This window comes from Rhinatrema bivittatum, chromosome 1 (genome assembly GCF_901001135.1).
Source record: "Rhinatrema bivittatum chromosome 1, aRhiBiv1.1, whole genome shotgun sequence".
NCBI classification, from domain to species: Eukaryota; Metazoa; Chordata; class Amphibia; order Gymnophiona; family Rhinatrematidae; genus Rhinatrema; species Rhinatrema bivittatum.
The window spans coordinates 59,378,506-59,397,555 of NC_042615.1; the positions used below are offsets into that span (position 1 = coordinate 59,378,506).

The 19,050-nt window shown below is 46.6% G+C and overlaps 1 protein-coding gene across 4 annotated transcripts in view; it reads left to right on the plus strand.

Moving 5' to 3' along the window:
- ERCC8 (ERCC excision repair 8, CSA ubiquitin ligase complex subunit) overlaps nucleotides 1-19,050 on the plus strand; it is a 56,734-nt gene that overhangs the window by 25,657 nt on the left and 12,027 nt on the right. The gene's annotated exons all lie outside the window — the stretch shown is intronic.

A 19,050-nucleotide genomic window follows, 5' to 3' on the forward strand; every position in this document is an offset into this window, starting at 1 on the left:
CCCCCAAGCAACACACTCAAAGAAAAGAACCATTGAGTACAGAAAAAAATGCCAAATAGACGATATTATCGAAGCCATTACAGAAGATATCCATAAATTAGACCTCTCTGATGCCAATACTGCGTGCACCTCTTGGCATCAACTCACCAGCAGCATTTCTGATCGACTCTGTCCACTACTAACGAAAGAAATCAGCACAGATAAAAAAGATAAAAAACCATGGTACAACACAGACCTTAGACTGATGAAACGCGAACTATGTAAATTGGAAAAGAAATGGCGTAGAAATCAAGATCAAACACATCTACAGAAATTTAAATCCCTTCTCCATAAGTATCATAAAACAACAGATGAAGCCAAGAAAAATTACTACACAACAAAAATTCATCAGTACCAGTTCAACCCGCGTGCTTTATTCCAATATGTTGCTAACATTATTACCCCACCTTCAAACAGCAATCCAGAAAATGACGATAAAAACAAATGTGAGAAGCTAGCTACCTACTTTTATGACAAGGTCTCTAATATTATGGCACGCTTTACTGCACATGCTCCACTGGTATCCCTTCTACCCAGAAGCACCATGATCACCTCACCATCACTCACTAATTTTGAAATCACAACCACTTCAGAAATTGAAGCCATTCTAAAAAAGATAAAACCTGCATTGCACCCTATAGATATTATGCCTACTAAAACACTCCTCTCCATCCCCACTAGGATTGCCCCTCCCATCTCCAACATCATCAACAAATCTATATCGACTGGTGTTTTTCCTATGCAACTTAAGCATGCAATTATAAAGCCGACTCTCAAAAAACCAGACCTGGATCCATCTGAACCGGCCAATTATCGTCCTGTCTCGAACCTCCCATTCTTGTCAAAAATCATAGAAAAAGTAATTAACAAACAACTCACGGACTATCTAGACGATAACCGATTATTATTCCTGTCACAATACGGTTTTCGTAAGTTCCATAGTACTGAAACGCTGCTAGTATCCCTCTCAGACTCTATTCTAAAAACACTAGATTCTGGTCATTCATACATTCTTGCCCTACTCGATATTTCATCGGCATTTGACACGGTCAATCATAATATCCTTCTAGCCCTCCTCTCTCAAATCGGCATCACTGGCACTGCACTAAACTGGATCCAATCTTTTCTGAAAGACAGGACATACAGTGTCAAGTTGGGATCCCAAATATCTAAACCAAGAAATCTGCTACAAGGTGTACCACAAGGCTCTTCGCTATCATCAACACTGTTTAACATTTACTTAGCACCTCTCTGTCGACTCCTAGCAAAACTGAAACTCCATCACTTCATATATGCCGATGACGTACAGATTCTTATCCCTATTAATGATTCCCTCTCTAATGCTCTGAAAACCTGGGAATCAGCCCTGGCTGAAATAAAAAAGCTTCTCACAGAAAACTTCTTAGCTATAAACACTACCAAAACTGAACTCATCATCATCACGCCACACAATAACATCCCCTCCAACACATCCCACCATTCTACTTCAGTTCTTCCCCTACTACAGCAAGTCCGCATTCTTGGCGTCATAATTGACAACCATTTCACTTTAAAGAAATTCATCTCAGCTACAATAAAAAATGGTTTTTTCAAACTTCACACACTAAAAAGAATTAAACCTCTTCTACATCCACAAGATTTCCGGACGGTATTGCAAGCTACCATACTACCAAAAATTGACTACTGTAACGCAATACTCTTAGGTCTCCCTAAAAACTCAATTCAACCTTTACAGATGTTACAGAATGCAGCAGCTCGATTAATCACCAATACCCATCTCCATGATCACATTACACCTGCTCTCATGTTCTTGCATTGGCTCCCAGTAGCTTCTAGAATTACCTTTAAAGTTCTCTCCCTCATACATAAGTCGATCTATAACCAAGAGATGCAATGGTTCTCGGAGCCGTTTGTGTTCCATACCTCCAAGAGACCCATAAGATATATCCATCAAGCTAAATTGGCAGCCCCGCCAACAAAAAACATCAAACACGTGACCACAAGAGACCGTGCTATCTCCATAGCGGGAATCAACTTATGGAACAAGATGCCCACTAACCTATGTCTGGAACCCTGCCATAAGAAATTCAAACAAGGACTCAAAACGTGGTTATTTGAACTAGCATTCACACAATGATAGCCAAATAACTGAAATGCCATTCAAGTTGCTACCCTCTCTCCCCATGCTCCGTTCCCATCCTACCCTCTTTCCCTCCTCAATCTCCTTCTTCACCTTACCTGCCCACCCATCCCCATCATGATTTTAATTAGCTTTAAATAACAGAAATGTCTTCGGTGCAATATAGAACTTGTATCCACTCTCAGAACCGGTATTGTATTAGATGCTATTTAGTTTTAGTGTTGGTTCGTAAAGGTTTAATAGTTACATCAATATTTTAATTGTATGTTATACATTATTGGATGGTCCACAGTCTGTACAGCCTGTTTTCCTTCAATACTGTTATATGGAATTTATTTTATTTAATACCTATTAATAATGTCAATTGTAAAGCCTGTTGCTAAGTTATTGTTAAATGTAAACCGCGGTGATGTATTTCTTTACATACTGCGGTATATAAAAACCCTTAAATAAATAAATAAATAACCAGCCTGCAGCTTCCAACCTCTTCTCTGTTTCCACTTTTATAAAGAAGGACAATATTTTCCCTTCTGCAATTCTGCGAGATAACTCCTGTCCCTAAAGTCCTATTGAACGCAGCCTCTAGTGGATGCACTAGATCTTCTTTGAGCTCTCTTAATATCCTAGGATATGGTTGGGTAAAAATAAAATGGCCTTTTAAAATCTGAGGTGATTCTCGAAGGGACAGCACTTCTGTTTTACTGTAAAGTCCGTAGCCTGGGTTTTGTACTGGCTTCTAAGCTCACCATCAAAGCTCAGATCCTAGCAGCATTTTTTTCAACTAGGTTATCTCCTCCCCTTTCTTTGATGGTCCTGCCTTTGCCTCAGTTATTCAGACCTGCATAATCTTCTGCCTTGACTGTTGTAACTCGCTTTACATTTGGGTTCCAAAAAATCTCACCCGGTGCCTGCAACTCATACAGAAAGATGCAGCTCAAATGATGTTAGGTATATTCCTCTCCAAACAGTTTTACATTCATCATAAAACTCCTGAATTAGCTTCTGACAGACTGAATCAAGTTTAAAATCTTGGTTCTAACCTTTCACGCCTTCAAAGATTGTGTTCTGATCTACCTGAGCCATCATCTGAATTCATGTGTGTCTTGCTGTTTGCACTCAGTGCTATAAGCATGCCTAGTTATTCCACCACATAAAAGAATTGTGCCTCATAGGTATCCGCGAGAGGGCCTTCTCAGGATCCATTTCAGCTATTAACATTAGATTAGTATCATATCTTCTAGTTTTCAGAAAAATGACTTTTTGAAACTGTCTTCCAAACATAAGATGTAATGCAATTTACCTCTGAGCTGTGCTTTCTTGTAAGCTAGTCTCTGGTCTTTAGAATAGTCCCATAGCAAGGGTACTATAAATTGTATCCTGTAATAATTACGCTGTTTATTTTAAGTGCCATACCAGATGTATATTGTGATTTATTGTAACACTCCCTGAGCGTACTATAAATGTAACCCTGCCTTTATTTATGCTATTATTTTATGTGCCTACTTTGAATTATATTCTGACTTGCTCTGAGTTCTCTTGATGGAAAAGCATGGAATGAATAAATTATGATTATTATGCATCCCTTCTGTAGGGGCCTTCGTTTTCAGTTTTTATTTTCTTTTCCTTGAAAATTTGTGTTATAACAAAAAAAAAAGTGGAAAAATGACTGTTATAATGAACAAGAGAAAAATCAGTGGGAAAGTCATTTTCTACTGATTTTTTTTGTTGTTGTTATAACATTGAAATGCCCAAAGGAAAAAAAAATGAAAATGAAGGTCCCTACCCATCTGGTCCCATGACTTTGTCCAGTTTCTGCTTTGCTAGTTCCATACAAACTTGCTGTTCTATAAATGTAGTGATATCTACCCCACTCCTAGATGTGCTCTTGCCAACATTCAGCAATACTTCTCCAGTCCTGTTTTCAGAAGTATTTGTCTAGCATTTCTCCTTTTTTCTTGGCGCGCCCCCCCCCCCCCCCCCCAAATACATTTCTCCTCATCTCCTCTGTCTAATAATGCCACCATAGTCTTCCTCCTTTCACTGACATTCCTGAAAATGAACATAAGTTTCCTAGCATGTAGCCAGATGGATTCAGAACCAATGGTTACGTGCTCCCCTGCTAAAAGAAGGAGATGGAGTTAGATTTCAAAGCTGACGTCACCCCAGGTATACTCCTGCAGTGACCTCAGCCATTCAGTATCTCTCCGTTTCCTAGCAGATGTGGACTGTCTCCCCCTATCGGGAACACAATACGCCTTAGAATTGGAAAATGTACCTCCTAAATTTGAGAAATATCGAACCCCGCTCTCCTGCGGTGATACCTAATGGTCCCTTCCCCAGTTGAGAATTCCTGAGGCAATTTTCGAGATCCCTCAGAGGTGAGTCTTGGTCCGGTAGCCGGTTCCCGGCATGGACTTGCTATGGAAGCAGTGGAAAGGCAGCGGGTGCAGGAAGCCGAGCACGGCAGTGATGGCCTAAGACCTCCTCCACCCCCACCCCCCCACAGCCGGAGACTGTCTCTGGACTCAGCCAGTAAGCACTGAATTCAGGTAAGCAAGGAAGAATTCCTCCGATCCAGAGACAAGGAAGGGCTTTGTTAAGTCTTTCCTCCAGTCTCTTTGCTTGGTGAGCCATACCGCTGACGTCCCTGATCCCGCCATGGCAAAGGAAGGGGATTTCTGAGCGGGTTGAGCGGCCCCACTTCAGATTCAGTGGACACTCCACATGGTAGGCACCATCTTGCGTGTGGTTTTTGCTGTGCCATCTTCCCCTCCATCCATCGGTACATGTGGTGCAGGCCGGCCCTGTTGTGCACCTACTACACACATAGGGGCGCGCTTAGTGGCCATCACGTGCAAAGGTACGTGCATCCCGAGGCACCTGAAGCGCCTGTGCGCCTTTCATGTCTGGAGGTACGCGCCTTCCTGTGCACCTTTCACACGCGAACGGGTGCACAATCCTGTGCGCCTAACACGCCTGGAGGTGCAGGCGGTCCTACGCGCATAGTGCACCCAGAGTTGAGTGCACTCCTACGCACGTAGCTGAGTGCACTCCTAAGCGCGTAATTGTGCGCCCAACTGGACGCTTAACTGAGCGCATAACCGAGCGCTCCACGGGTCGCTCAGCTGAACGCATAACTGAGCACAGGCACCTGCACACAACCTGTCACCCTACTTGCATGGGTCAGGACAGAACTGTGCCGCTTGAGCTCGGCGCTAACTGACTGAATGCACAAGTCGCAGGAACTATGGTTCTAGCAACTAAGAAGCACAAGTGCTACTCCCTTTGTGCCACCTGCCATATTAGGGCTGCACAACCTGACCTTGAATCAGTCGGTGTCAGCACTGTGAGGAGGCCCAGGGGGGGCTGGACTCAGCGCTTCTCCAGGTCTGACCCCTCTATATCTGAGGATGGACCGGCCATGACTTCCGGTAGCATCCTGGACCTAAGCAACCCTGGGTGTGCGTCATCCCCTGGAGAGGGCAGTTCAGCAGCCCCTACCCCAGTTCTCCCTGGGCTAGGTATGGACCCGACGACCTCTTCTTGGTTGCAATTCTTCCAGGGCCTTCAAGCCTTTGCTCAGGCGCAGTTGGCTGCTGCCCCTACCCGGTCTAAGCCCCAGTTGGGAGGGCCTCGTCTCCCCATCCCTACCAGCATATCTCAGGACATGCCTCATCTCACCAAGGGCATCCCTGACAATGACCCAGACACCACGGACAACAATAGGGATACAAATTCATTGGAGGATGGGGAAATCCCACCAGGCCTGGAACCTTACTGGACCATGCTAAGGTTCTTCCACAGAGATGAATTGCCAGCCCTAGTCTCCTAGACCCTCAAGACTCTGGGAGTGTCTGGCACAGACTCTATATTGGAACCAAAAAGGAACGTGATACACTACTCACACAAGGGAGTCAGCGGTTAACCACAACACAAAATCAAATAACCAAAAATGTGGAACCCAAAATAACAATTCAATTAATGGCCTATGAAGGTGTCAGCAAGCCTTGACGTTATATGTCACTTTCAAGTAGACACTAACCGGTCTTATCTATCATCCACCTTCATCATTACTTTAATGCAACAAAAAAATTTTTTTTTTCTCTTTTTTCTTTTTTCATTTTTCATTAAATTAAAACAGTCCTCCATTCATGTAAGCAGAAATGACTCTTTCATATATAGTTAGTCAAATAGCCCTACACTGGCCGGTGTTTCGCTGGGTAAGCTTCCTCAGGGGCATATAGAAATGATTCTAACAAGAGCCACATATCTTCTTAGACGGGACCAGACGTCTCAACCATCTTGTAAAGGAAACAAATGGAGGCCTCCATTTGTTTCCTTTACAAGCTTCCTGAGGAAGCTTACCCAGCGAAACACCGGCCAGTGTAGGGCTATTTGACTAACTATATATGAAAGAGTCATTTCTGCTTACATGGATGGAGGTCTGTTTTAATTTAATGAAAAAAGAGAAAAAAGAAAAAATATTTTGTTGCATTAAAGTAATGATGAAGGTGGATGATAGATAAGACCGGTTAGTGTCTACTTGAAAGTGACATATAACGTCAAGGCTTGCTGACACCTTCATAGGCCATTAATTGAATTGTTATTTTGGGTTCCACATTTTTGGTTATTTAACCAAAAAGGAACCCCATCTTGATGTTTCTACGGAAATCCTCTTACTATTTCCCAATGTTGGAAGCCATTCAAGAGTTGATTGACCTGGAGTGGGACGCCCCGGAGGCCAGTTTTAAAGGAGGTCGAGCCTTAAGAGGCCCTGTACCCACTGGACCCGGCGGCCAAGGAACACCTGCACTTCCTGAAAGCGGACTCCCTAGTCTGCACCTTCTCCAAGCAGACAACTATCCTAGTAGAGGGAGAAGCGGCCTTAAGGATGCACATGACATGAGGTTGGAGTCCATCCTTAAACAAGCCTTTGACATGACAGCAATGACACTGCAGATCACTTCCTGTTATGCCCTGGTGGACAGACCCCTCCAACTCCTAGTAGATTGCTGGGGCCTTCCTCCTATTGGCCATATCCCTCAATACGAAGGTTCACTGATTCTTCAGTCGCAGGAGAGATCAATACTCCAAAGGAATCAACACCCTGGTTCAGACCTGGCCAGAGGAGGGCCTACTTATGTCTTCCCTCTGTGGCCTCTACTGGGCAAGGTCATCCGCAAGATCGAATGACACAGATGGTTAGTCCTCTTGGTGGCCCCAGATTGGCCCAGACACCCGTGGTATGTGGACCTGTGGAGGCTTCTGCTGCAGAGCCTCCTACACCTCCTCCAACAAGGGCCGATCCTCCACGAGGACCCGTCTCGATTTAGTCTTACTGTCTGTCCTTTAAGAGGGCTCACCTGAAGAAGCATGGATACTCAGCAGGCGTAATCGCCACCTTGCTCCGCACACAAAACTTCTCGACATCCCTGGCGTAAATGAGGATCTGGGGAGTTTTTGAGGCCTGGTGTAACGAATGCGGGGTGCCCCCTCAGACAACTAAGATTCCCATGATACTGGAATTCTTATAGGATGGTGTAAACAAAGGGCTGTCCCTCAAATCCTTGAAGGTTCAGGTTGTGGCTCTCCTGTTTCAGAGGCGAGGTGAATGGAGCCCGCTTAGCTACACATCCAGACTTGAACCATTTCCTGAAAGGGGTTAAACACCTTCGACCGCCCTTAAGGTGGCCGGTCCCCTTATGGAATCTCAACCTTGTATTGGACATCCTGCAGGGACTTCATTCTGGCCGCTGTGAGCTCTGTCCCTACGCCTACTAACGCTGAAGACCGTATTTTTGGTGGCGATATGCTTTGCTCGTCTCATCTCTGAACTACAGGCTCTGACATGTTGGGAGCTGTTCCTCTGGCTGACTCCAGTAACGTTGCAGCTCCCCACCGTCCCTTCCTTTTTACCAAAGGTAGTCTCGGAGTTCCACCTGAACCAGTCCATTTCCTTTCTGTCTCTAGATAGATGCAAAGTTTAAGTGGTATAGGAGGTGGTAGTCTTCCACCTCCTATGCCACTTAAACATTGGCAAGCTCTTGGTACGGTACCTAGAACATACAGAACCGGTGCGCAAGATGGACCCTCTGTTTGTCCTTCGGTGGAAAGAAATAAGGCGAGGCAGCTTCGCGAGCTACCATAGCCTGCTGGATCAAGGAAGTAATCATAGGAGCCTATATAGAGGCAGGGAAGCCTCTATCCCTTCAGATGTAAGCTCACTCCACTAGGTCCCAGGCGGTATCCTGGGCGGAAGCTAAGCTACTGTCTCCCGACGACATTTGCCAAGCAGCGACATAGTCTTCCTTGCACACCTTCTCTAGGTTCTACCGCTTGGACGTCCAAGCCCGAGAGGACACAGCCTTTGCAAGGGCAGTGCTAACTGGACCAAGGGCAGCCTCCCGCACCGTCCGGGAGTAGATTTTGTACATCCTATTGGTCCTGAGTCCATCTGGCTACATGCTAGGAAATGGAGAAATTGCTTATCTGATAATTTCATTTTCCTTAGGGTACACAGATGGAGTCAGCATCCCGCCCACGGCTGCCCATGAATAGTGCCGGGTAAGCCATCTCCCTATCCCTGGATTAGGACTTCTACGAATTAGCTGGGATTCAGCGCTTATGTCTGAGTGCGGCTACGGTCTCCGGCCTTCACGTTTTTTTTTCAATCACATTTCTCAGTGTTTAGTCCACAGTGGCTTTTGAAGAGAATACTGAATAGCTGAGGTCACTGCAGGGGAGTATACCTAGGGTGACGTCAGCTTTAAAATCTGACTCCGTCTCCATCTGCTAGCAGGGGAGCAGATAACCATTGGTCCTGAGTCCATCTGTCTACACTATGGAAAACAAAATTATCAGGTAAGTAATTTCTCCAATATGCCATACTGGGTCAAACCAAGGGTCCATCAAGCCCAGTATCCTGTTTCCAATAGTGGCCAATCCAAGTCACAAGTACCTGGCAAGTACCCAAAAATCAGATAGATGATTTTTTTATAGTCAATAATCAGGGCTGAATTAGCCATTACATGTGGGTGATGTCAACCATAGCACCGAATGAACCTCTCTTTCACTTAGTAGAACTTTTGCTCTACTGAACATGTTTGGGAATTCCTGCTTGGGTGTTGCCTCATAAACCCCCTCAGTCCCTCTTTTTATCTGAGCACCAGCATCAACATGAACCTATCTCTCTATTTCTGATTTTTCTGTGAAAATACAATATCTTTTTTTCCTTTAAAGTTGCCTTTCTGCCTCAGCACCCTCAAACAACTTTTTTTTTTCTCTTTTCTGTGCTACCAAAAAAAAGGGGGGGAAATGATTTTTTTGTTCCTCACCATGTTCGGTAAAAAGAAGTCCACAGTTGGTGAGTTCAAGGACTGAATTTGTGGTAGAAGAATGTCCATTGAAAATGGACATGAACTCTGCTACAGCTGCCTTGGACCAGACCACGACTAGGACAACTGTTACCATTGTGGACAGATGTCCCTTCATACTCAGAAAACAAGATCCTGAAAAATGGAAGACCTGTATGCAGGCCTGGGCAGAAGGGATATGATATTCCTTCCCCCTCAAATACCAGACTACACCAATAAAATTGATGGAGCCAGGACAGTACCTGTAGATTCCAAATGCCATTTGTTCTCTGGGGTACCCCTAAACATCCAATTCATGTTTTGCAGAGCTCAGAGGATGTGCAAGATTCCATGCTGGTATCAGAAGATAGTCCCTTGACCAGATAGCAGAGTTGATAAAAGATTTCTTTACCTCTCTAGTGACTAAGGATAGTGAGGGTACCTTCCAATCTGTCCTTTCCAAGATATCAGATTTACTCCCAAGAGAAGGAGCCCTAGTATCCTCAATTAGGGTGAATATTCATTAGAAGCTCCATGCAGTGCTTCTAGTACAAGAAATTCACTTACAGCAGAGTCCAGCCAGTCAGAGGATGTCAATCAAGTATATCAATCAAGTCACTTTAGTGACTTCCGTCTAGTAGTCCAGTCTATAATTCTGTCTAAGTTAGACTACTGCAACTCTTTACTGCTAGGTCTTCCGCTCTTATCTACAAAACCCTTACAGATGGTGCAGAACGCTGCGGCGAGGTTACTCACCAACACAAATAAAAGAGCCCACATCACACCAATTCTTCACAGCCTTCACTGGCTTCCTATAAAAGCCAGAATTACCTTCAAGACACTATCAATGATCCACAAGGATATTATGGGCATCGCCCACCTAAATCTAAACTCGCAACTCCGCCCTCACACATCACAAAGACCTATCAGATACAACTACAAAGGTTCCTTATATGCTCCCCCAATGAAAACTTCACTAACAAAACGAGCACTCTCCACAGCCGGGCCCACCCTCTGGAACTCATTACCGCCGGATCTACGCCAAGAGACTTGTCATCTAACTTTTAAGAAAAACCTAAAAACGTGGCTCTTCCGGCAAGCCTATCCAGAATCGCAGGAACATTCTGACACCGGTCAAAGAGCAAAATAGTCCACTATAAGCTCCTCGACCGCCCATACCCCCTCAAGGCCCAATCACGCCTGATCTGGACAGCCCACTTGTTTTGAAAATACTCTTTTGTTGATGCATTAGTTCTTTGAGCTCTTGCATTACTCATGTTTTTGCCCAGCAACACAGTTTTCTGTTAACTGTATATCCCAAGTTACACTACCCCTTTTTTAGCCATTCCCTATATTTATTCACGTTATTTTGATGAGTTATTGTTGTCTATGTAATATTTATTTATGTTCTTATGTGCAGAAACTCTGTTTATTGTAACGCCTTAACCGCGACAGTTTTGTTCTATGGAAACCGACCTGATTTGATACTTGTATTGAGAAGGTCGGTATATAAAAATCCTAAATAAATAAATAAAGTATATATCCCTCTGAAGCGACAAAGAACGACAGCTCAGTCACCTTCATCATTGAAGTCCTGGATCAGTGTTCCCATTCCTCTCTGAAGAGGAATAAATAGGGTTCTCTTCTGACCTTCTGGACCATCCAGAACTCTTGTATCCACTGGAAGACCTTTCTTACTCCATATTTTTGAACAAGCTGGGGAAAACACTCGTCTTTGGCTTCCTCAAGATTCTAGAAACACCAGCAGAGCCAACAGCTATCCCAATCCATAATATCCTGCATGAATAACAAATCAGAATTTGGGAATATCCTGTTTCCTATGTCCCAATAGCAAGAAAACTAGACTTCAAGTATACAGTACAAAAATCTCTGGGGTTTGAAATAGTACAATTACCCTACCAATCAGTTGTGGTGGAATTGGCTCTGAAATGAGCAAACAAGTCATGGATATACTCAATTCCCCACCATGGAAGGATCCCAGGCTACTGGATATCGTTGGCAAAAGATTTCCAAAGTTCTATGCTTAATGCATGCATCTTAACTCACCAATTCTACATGGTTCAAAACTTACATGTAGTTAAGTGAAGGCAGAGTTGCATACCCTCTGCCACTCTTAGATGCAGAAGAGTGTGTACACCATTTTCTTTGTTCTCCTAGGACAAGCAGGATGGTAGTCCTCACAGATGGGTGTCGTCATCAGATGGAGCATACCCTATCCCGCGCATTCACACTCCCTTCCACAGATGCCTTCCCCTCAACATTCACTACCCCCCACCCCCACCTCGCAAATCCCTAATCCCAATTCTAATCTCTCCTCTGACTCAACTCCTCGGCCTCACCACCCTCTCCATAATACTCTTCAATGCACAATCCCTATCCAAAAAGACACCCATTCTTAATGACCTTCTCATCGACTGCAAGCCCGACATCTGTGCTGTTACGGAGACTTGGCTTAAAGACTCCGATACTGTCCTCATTAACCAACTCCCCACCTCCTCATACGAATTCTTCTCAATCCACAGACCCAAAAAAAGAGGAGGAGGCCTCCTGCTAGCGGCCAAGAAATGTCTAAACCTCAAACCCATCCCCATAGCCACCCCGCCCAGGTTAGAAATAGGCCTCTTCAGGTCAGCCACCTTGCAAATCTGTTTGATATATGCCCCCCCCCCCCCCTACTTACCTAGAAGCTAACCCTTCTCCCCTAATCGAATTCATCGTAGATTGGATAAAACCTGACATCCCCGCCTTCATCCTTGGAGATTTTAACCTCCATGTTGACTCCCTCCCTCAAACCACCTCATGCGAATCCTTACTACAATCCCTACATGCTTTAGGATTCCGGCAAATCATAACATCCCCCACACACAAAGCCGGACACACTTTAGACTTAATGTTTATCAATTCTGCTATCCGAGCCACCAACCATCCTACTTCCACCCCTATACCATGGTCTGACCACTTCCTGATAGAAGGCCTTTTCTCCATCAACACCCCTCTCCCTAGCAACAACAATAACAGTAAGACCATAATATTCAGAAAATTCGCCCCTAGTACCGACCTAGCGAATGCACTAACCACCTCACTACCCAACTTAAATTGCTCAGATCCAGATACAGCACTTGCATCCTGGAATAACCTCACAGGAGACATCGCCAATAAACTCTGCCCAGTCTCCAAAAAAAGTTATAAGGAACTCCTCAAAACCCACCAACCCATGGTACACTCCAGAACTCAGAAGCTTAAAAACTACTCTAAGGCAAAAGGAGAGACAATGGCGCAAAGAACAGACCTCTCAAAACTCCGCCATCTTCAAATCAGCTCTCCACAGCTACAGAATCTCCACCCAAAAACATAAACGAGATTACTACACTAAAAAAATCCATGACTTCAGATTCAACCCCAAAATACTCTTTTCCTACGTATCAAGTCTTACCACTCCTTTCCCTCCTACCACACCTGACTATGATGCCCCAGCCAAATGCGAGGAACTAGCCAACTACTTCTTCAACAAAATCGCAACCCTCCTAAAGAGATTCCCCCCTCTTCGAACAGTCCCTTACCCATCCTGCCTGCTCCTCCCACCCCCACCCAACCTTCAATGCCCGCTCTTGACTTTACCTCCACCATAGAAATCCAATCTATCCTCAAAAAGCTCAAACCCTCCTCCCATCCTGAAGACCTTATACCCTCCAAAGCACTACTAGCCATTCCTGACGCTATAGTCAAAGCCATAGCAGACATCATCAACTGCTCTATTGCGCACGGGTCCGTCCCAGATGCACTCAAGCACGCAGTAGTCAGACCCCTTCTCAAGAAACCCTCACTTGACCCTAAAGATCCCTCCAACTTCCGCCCAATCTTCAACCTCCCCTTCATTGCCAAACTATTGGAAAGAGTTGTCAACTCACAACTCATGGATTATCTTGAAGACCATCTGATCCTCCACCCATCACAATTTGGATTCCAGAAACACTTTAACACTGAATCCTTACTTCTCTCCCTTTCCGACCATCTCCTCCGAGGCATGGGTCAAGGCCACAGCTACCTCCTTGCCCTCCTCGATATTTCATCAGCCTTCGACACCATTAGCCACCATCATCTTCTAACACGCCTGGAAAACATTGGCATCTCAGATCTGGCTCTTGCCTGGTTTAAATCCTTCCTCTCTAACAGAAAGTTCTCCGTTAAAATCGGGAACTCCACATCCACCCCACAGACCCTCCAGCAGGGAGTCCCCCAAGGCTCTTCACTTTCTTCCACCCTCTTCAACATTTACATCACCCCTCTATGCCACCTTCTCTCTGACCTTAAACTTAAGTTCTACCTTTACCCTGATGACGTTCAGATCATCATCCCCATACAGAACTCTATCGCTGATGCCCTAGAACACTGGGAGAAATGCCTCACAGCCATTAACTCCCTTCTCACTAATCTCCATCTTGCCATCAATACGAACAAAACTGAGCTTCTACTCATCTCCCCCCACTCATCATCTTCCCCTCCTCTGTCTAATACTACCAAACTCAACCTCCCCTCAACTCAACCCTTTGTGAGGGACCTTGGAGTCATCCTTGACCATCAATTAAGTATGAGGAACTACGTAAACTCCATACTCAAAGCCTGCTTTTTCAAACTTAATGTGCTCAAAAAACTTAGACCTCTCCTACACACCCAAGATTTCCGTACAGTTATCCAGGCTACCATCACATCCAAATTAGACTACTGCAATGCTTTACTCATTGGGCTCCCCTACTCTACCATTAAACCTCTACAAATGCTACAACATGCGGCAGCGAGACTCATTGCAAACTCCCGCAAATATGATCACATCACCCCCATCCTCAGAGACTTACACTGGCTCCCCATAGCATCACGCATTATCTACAAAACACTCACCATAATTCACAAAGCAATCCACACGCACAACTCCAACTGGTTAGACCTCCCTTTTACAACTCCTAAGTCCAATCGACCCACCAGAACAGCAAAATCTGGCACCCTACTTGTGCCCTCCTTGAAAACAGCCCATCTCTCCTCCACACGCGACCGTGCTCTCTCGATTGCCGGTCCCACTCACTGGAACACATTACCGCCTGACATACGCCTCGAACCATGTATGAACAACTTCAAAAAGAAATTGAAAACATGGTTGTTCAACCAAGCTTACCCAGAATAAAAAGCCATCAATCCGTGCCAAAGTAGACTACATTACGTCTACTCCTTTTCCTCATATTGAGGAGCTATGTTTTGTTATACTCCCTCTCCTCACTTCGAGGAACCTCGTTTTGTTATCCTGTCTTTTCTCAGCTGCCTTTCGTTACCCCCTCTCCCAGTTTTGACTTCCCTGTTAAAATGTAATTTTCCAAACTTAACCTGTTTACTGTAAACCGACATGATGTCCACAACTAATGCCGGTATATAAAAATGTTTAAATAAATAAATAAAATGGAGCTTGGCATGGAAAATTTTTGTCAAAGTTTCTAGAACTTTGGCTGGCACACTCAGCATGCCCAGCATGCCACTATCCGAACATCCACTCGGGGTTACCTTTCAGCCTTTTTTTTTTTCTGCGATCATGGAACTCTGCTCTAGTTATTTTCAAATGCAATTTTTTCCCGGTCGCTTTTCAACTATCTCTGCGCTAGATCCCTCTTCTAGGTCAATGGTGTCCAGCGTGCGGTACATGTTTGAAACTTTTCTCTCAATGCTGTCGATTCCAGACGAGCCACCTCTTGGTGGATGAAGGCCATTGACCGCTTGCCTGCGGACCATGTCGATTACTGATCCACATGAGGTCTGTATCCTCTGTTGGGGGTGTCGCACGACACTCGAGGGTGCTGTCTGTGGACCAGATGACCCCCAAAGGCCGTTGTGCCTGGCTGGATAAGATGGAAAAGCTTTTTGCCTGAAAGTCTGATCCATCTACTCCAGCATTGGGTGAATCGACACCTAGGGGCCGCAGGGAGCTGTTAGATACGCCATCCCTCTCTACCCTGCCGGCAATTCCCTCATGAGAAAGGAGCCGGAGATAGGCTGTCTCCAGTGTCATCGCACTCAAGGACGTCGGGATTTTCACCTTCTTTGGCTCCAGGGAAAGACCAGGTCGAGCACCAAGGGAAGTCCTGCAAGCACCATTACCAGTCACCTTCTGTGCATGGCTCCGGAATCGGTGTGGCATCGGCACCCACTGTGCTGCCACTGAAGCGACCCTGTGGAGAAGAGGCACTGACCTCTATCAGACCCGGGAGTCCAAGGTGTTCTCCACCAATTTCTGTGCTGGGCACCAAGCCTCCTCGGAGCTCTGAGGAGGCTCTGGTGACACCTCCTCCTCCATCCATCCAGATTACAGCAGGCTTTCAAGAGGAGTTGGACCGCAGGGTTCAGCAGGCGGTGCTTCATCCAGGCTGTGGTGGAGGCCATCCCATTCCAGCTCCTCACTGAAGTGGATGCTCGGCAAAATATGCTTGAGGTCCTCCAGTTCATCGATGCCCCAAAAGAGAAAGTGGCTGTCCCAGTCCATGAGATGTTTAAAGAACTCCTCCTTAGGATCTGGGAGCACCTGGTGTCCATTTCTCCAGTCATTCGGAAGGCAGACGACATTTTCTTGGTGCAACAAGCCCTGGGCTTTAAGAGGCATCACCTCCCACACCAATCCGTGATGGAGGATTCTGCTAAGCATTCTCACAACCAAGCCTCTGCCCCGCCAGGTAAGGAACACAGGGTCTTGGATGCCCTAGGTAGGAAGGTTTTTCAGGGCACTATGCTCATTGCTCATATCACGTCCTACCAGCTGTATATGACCCAATACCACAGGAACCTTCTGAAAAAGGTCCAGGAGTTGTCGGAGTACCTGCCCCAGCAGCAGCAGGACACTTTTATGGTGGTGGTGCCTGGAGACGGGTAAACACAAGGTGTGGTCCACCTAAGACGTGGTTGAAACAGCAGTGAGGGTGGCTGCAGTGGGCCTTGGACCTTCGTCCAGAGGTCCAGGAGAAGCTGGCGAATTTGCTCTGCGTGGGAGAGAATCTCTTTAAAAGGTTAGGGACACAGTGGTCCAATTAAAAGAGCACCACGAAACCCTACAACAGCTCTCAGCGGGTACTTCAGACCCTCCATCCTCGCGACAGGGCTCCAGAAAGTCCTTCTACCACCAGAGAAAGTACTGCCCTCCTGCCTCCCAGGCACGTACTTCACGTGCCAGCTCTCAGGATCGCTCTTGTCAACGGCGAACCCCCAAGCCTCAGCCAGCCCCCCAGCAAAGCCCCGCTATGGGATTCTGACTGCGGGCAAGAGAGCATGAGCCAGATTACTGTACCCTCGGGCCCCTACTCCCCTAGTCGGGGGCCGGCTATGTCTGTTTGCGGACCTCTGGCCCAGCATTACATTGGACCAGTAAGTTTTCACCATCGTTCGCCAAGGGTACCAGCTGAACTTCAGGGACATCCCCGAGGACTCTCCCACGTGTCCATCATGGGGTCTCTCTTCTCATCAGGAAGTGCTTATGGCAGAGCTCTCCGCCCTACTAATGGTAGGAGGGGTTGAAACAGTCGCCCTTCCCCAGCAGGACTGGGGGTTCTACTGTTGGTACTTCTTGATACCAAAAGAAAACAGGGGGCCTGCACCCTATTCTCAACCCGAGGGCCTTGAACAATTTTCTGCAAAGAGAAAAGTTCAAGATGATCTCGTTGGTCACCCTGATCCCTCTCCTGCAAAAAGGAGACTGGCTCTGCTCCCTAGACCAGGGCTTCCCAAACCTGTCCTGGGGACCCCACAGCCAGTCGGGTTTTCAGGATATCCACAACGAACATGCATGAGATACATTTGCATACCTTGGAGACTCAGTATATGCGTATTCATTGTGGATATCCTGAAAACCCGACTGGCTGTGGGGTCCCCAGGACAGGTTTGGGAAGCCCTGCCCTAGACATAAAGATGCCTACACCCACATTGAGATCTTCCCCGGCCACAGGAAGTATCTCCACTTTCTAGTGGGCAAGGAGCATTTCCAATACCATGTGTTGCCCTTCGCCATCACTTTGGCCCCACGGGTCTTCACCAAATGCCTGGTAGTTGTGGGGGCACATCTGCGCCGGCAGGGAGTACGTGTGTTCCCCTAACTGGACGATTGGTTAATCAGAAGCAACACCCAGCAGGGGGCGCTCTGCTCCCTGACTATCACTGCGCGTGTGCTGCAGTATCCGGGGTTTGTTATCAACTACCCTAAGTCTCATCATCCCATCTCCACATCTGGGCTTTATTGGGGCCAGACTGGACACGATTCAGGCCAAAGCATTTCTGCCCCACGACCGAGCGCATGTCCTGACATCACTGACGAGTTCGATCTGTCGCAGTCAGGTTTCTGCTCGCTCATTGCACCAGCTCCTGGGTCACATGGTTGCATCTGTTCATGTTACCCCATTCGCCTGCTTGTATATGCGCAGTGCTCAAAGAAACCTGTGCTTTGTGGTTGCAGGCAACCCAGAACTTCAATGCACGTGTCTGCATCACGCAGCCTCTTCAAGCCTCCCTGTCCTGATGGGAAAATCTCTCCATTGTGGAGTGGGGACTTCCGTTTCAAGCTCCCCTGTACCAGATTGTGCTCACCACCAAAGCTTCCACCCTAGGTTGGGCGCATGTGGACTGCCTCCATACTCGGGGTCGATGGACGGAACAGGAAGCTCGCTGCCAGATCAACTTCCTGGAGCTCCAAGCAATCTGCTATGCTCTCTGGGTTTTTCGGGATTGTTTGTCCCACAAAGCTGTCCTTATCCAAACGAACAATCAAGTTGCAATGTGGTACATTTAACAAACAGAGAGACACGAGCTCCTTCCTCCTTTGTTAGGAGGCAGTGCAGATATGGTCCTGGGCCCTATCTCAGGGCATGCTCTTGCGAGCGATTTACCTAGCAGGGATGGAGAATGTGGTGGAGGACCGCCTGAGTCGGGCGGTCAGTCCACACAAGTGGTTACTGGACTCCTCAGTAGCAGGCCAGATCTTCCACCTGTGGGGAACCCCAGATATGGATCTCTTTGTCTCCCTTTACAACAGCAAAGTCAGCCACTTCTGCTCCCTGTACAGGAGTGACATAAAACCAGCCTCAGATGCCTTTGCCTACCACTGGGGAAGGGTCTTCTGTATGCGTATCCTCCGCTTCCGCTGGGAATGAGGACTCTCATAAAGCTCCAACAGGACAAGGGGACCATGATCCTGGTAGCCCTGTACTGGCTGAGGTAAGTCTGGTTTCCAATCCTGCAGGACCTGTCTGTCTGAGAGCCCATCCATCTGGGGACCTCCCCCGATCTAATCACGCAGGTTCGGGGCAGGCTGAGCCATCCAAATCTCAGGTCGTTAGCCTGGATGTTGGTAGCCTCAAGAAAGCCTTCCACCAGGAAGTCTTACAGGCTCAAGTGGAGGAGGTTCTCCATCTGGTGTGGAGGTCATGGCTTGGATCCATTTGCTTGCCCCACACCACAGTTGCTGGACTACCTGTGGCACCT